General features: G+C 32.7%; 1 pseudogene; it reads left to right on the plus strand.

Annotated features, from left to right (window-relative positions):
• Window positions 1-681: 681 nt before the first annotated feature.
• LOC139851649 (F-box protein PP2-A13-like) lies at window positions 682-2,499 on the plus strand (annotated as a pseudogene).
• The last annotated feature ends 513 nt before the right edge of the window (window positions 2,500-3,012 follow it).

The raw sequence follows: 3,012 nt of genomic DNA on the forward strand, positions 1-3,012 counted from the left end.
TTTAACTTCATAGACTTTGTTTATCGTGTCGGAAACGTTAATCATACAAGATTAAGTTTAAATTTGGTCAGAATTTTTCGGGTCATCACACTAGCTGGGGGTGTGTTATGCAAATATAGGAGATAAACGCGTGGATGGTTTAGTGCCCACCCAGGTCGCCTTTCACTTAGTGCGAGGACAGCGGGGAGGGGGTTTTTTACCGGCCACACCCTCATATTGATTCAAATTTCCTTCAGAGCAGTAGTTGGAGGCGATTGATGCAATTACGAGAGATGAACGCGTGAGTAGTTTAGTCCCCTAGGTGATTCCAAATATTACGGAGTACTATTTAAGTATTAAGTATTTATATTTATATATTATATATATATATATATATATATATATATATATATATATATATATATATATATATATATATATATATATATATATATATATATATTATAATTTATAATATAATAATATAATAATATAATAATATAATAATTATATTAATAATTGTAAATGTAATATATATGATAAATACAGGTTATAAATATAAATTATAGATAAAATAGATAAATAAACTATTAAATGGAGTACTACTACTCCATATAATTTCATAAAAAGTACAGAGTACTTCGTATTTACGTCAATACGTATATATCCATTTCTCACAATCCAAGTCTATAAATAATACCCAATTGGATGCCTGGTCCTCCCCTCTTTATTCCCTAATTTTTTGTTATCAAAAATCCCCAAAATCTAATTCGATTTCAATCTAATCCAATCCATAAAATTAATCAACACCCAGTTATAAATTTCACATTTTGCGACATCCCTGTTGTTGGATTCAATGGGTTCTGGGTTCTCTTCATTTATCGGTATTTGCAGCACAGCCGGTGCTCCGGCTGGGCCGCCGGAGACTGGTTTGGGTGATTTGCCGGAAAGTGTGGTGGGTTCTGTTCTGGTACACTTATCCCCACAGGAGATCTGTAAACTCGCAGGTCTAAACCGTGCTTTTCATGGGGCTTCATCTGCTGATTTTGTGTGGGAATCAAAATTACCAGAGAATTATAATTCTGTAATTTCAAGGGTGTTTAATGATAATGATAACGATAATGATAATGATGATAATAAATTGCCTTTGAATTTGTGTAAAAGGGATATTTATGCAAAGCTATCTCAAGCTAATTCTATTGATGGAGACACAAAGGTATACATACTTTTCTTTTTCCTTTTTTATTTAATTAATATTTATATTAATAATTAATATTGATATGGTTCTATATATTGTTCATTTTGTTTTTGTGTTTGATTAAGAAATGGTTGTGACTCAAAAAGAAGAAATCTTAATTATTTCTAGGTAGAATAGGAAGGTTTATTGATGATCTTTTTCTAACTAGAGTTTGTTAAAAAATTGTGCACAATATTTTTATGCACATTAGCCACAACATTAGAAAAATGCTAAAATTGGGTACATTTTGAAATTTTGTTACAGATAGGAAATGTAATGCTACTTAACGTGCTTTGTATTGATATGGGTTCACAAGGAATACATAACTCCTAACAAAAGTTAAGTATAAACTTAATAGCTTGTAGTATTATTAGGGCTATGAACCAATGAGATACTAGTTAGAATTACATGATCCATGAAATAAGATCTTGTTATGCTTCAATATGAGTATTTAACTATAGGGTTTATTGATGTGATTCTTAAATGTTTGCAGAAAGTTTGGTTACATAAAGGTACTGGAAAACCTTGTATTTCGGTATCTTTTACTGGCTTAAGGATAACTGGCATCGATGATCGTCGATATTGGAGTCGTATTCCCACCGAAGAATCTAGGTATATTACAAACAACTTATTATATTTAAAATGCTAGACACAACTTTACAATTTAATGATATTTATAATTTTTGGTTTTGGCGAATGTAGTTTTCATTCTGTGGCATATTTGCAACAAATTTGGTGGTTTGAAGTAGACGGGGAGGTCGAGTTCCCGTTCCCTGTAGGAACCTATGATCTGTACTTTCGCCTGAAATTGGGGCGGTCAGACAGGTGGTTTGGGCGGCAGATTTGCAATTCCGAACATGTTCACGGGTGGGACAAAAAGCCAGTGAGATTTCAGTTGTCGACTTCAGATGGTCAACAAGCAATATCCCAATGCTATTTGACCTCACCTGGGATGTGGAATCTTTATCGAGTTGGAAGTTTTGTGGTTGAGGACTCGAAGGAGCCAACGAAGATAAAGTTTTCGATGATGCAGATCGATTGTACACACACTAAAGGTGGACTGTGTGTGGATTCTGTGCTTATATGTCCAAAGTGAGAGTTTTTTGTATTGGACTGTTACAGGTTAGAAGCAGTTTTTTAATGTGCTTAACCTTTGTTGTGTTGTTAGAAGGTATCTTATGATATCGATATATTGAAGGGTATAATGTAGTATTCTTTTTATATGTAAGGCAGTAAGGGGTAATACACATTGGTAAGTCTATATGTTTAGACTAGTTTGATTATCAAGATGTTTAATTAGAATTAGAATGTTGAAATCAAATCTTTGAGGAAACACATGTTTCAGAATTTATAAAATGCATATTGTGCGAGTGCTCTTCATAAATATCATGATGGATCAGTTACAGCTTATAGCAGATTAATGTAAAAGCTAAATTTTTGATAAATATGTTAGACTGTACTTGATGTATGTCAAACAACTGACAAATTCAACACATGCCATCTAAACAAACACTCTTGTCCTGGAGCATGTAGCCTGTCTTGTTAAGAACATTGGAACTTTACTAAATGAATATGGCTCTGGGTTCGTGTTTGTGACCAAAGTCATCAAATGATGTCTGGCTGATGAAGGTTGAACACTAATAATGAAGAGGCCAACAAATCCAATCAAAACATGTAGTCTCAATATGAATAAAGGGTTACATTCGATTAGTTTAAGATTTGTTTAAACTAATTATTCTAGGTCACTAAAAAATCCCTAAACTGATAAATTTTGAATGAAATATGCATGCACTGTT

Source organism: Rutidosis leptorrhynchoides, chromosome 6 (genome assembly GCF_046630445.1).
Source record: "Rutidosis leptorrhynchoides isolate AG116_Rl617_1_P2 chromosome 6, CSIRO_AGI_Rlap_v1, whole genome shotgun sequence".
Taxonomy (NCBI): domain Eukaryota; kingdom Viridiplantae; phylum Streptophyta; class Magnoliopsida; order Asterales; family Asteraceae; genus Rutidosis; species Rutidosis leptorrhynchoides.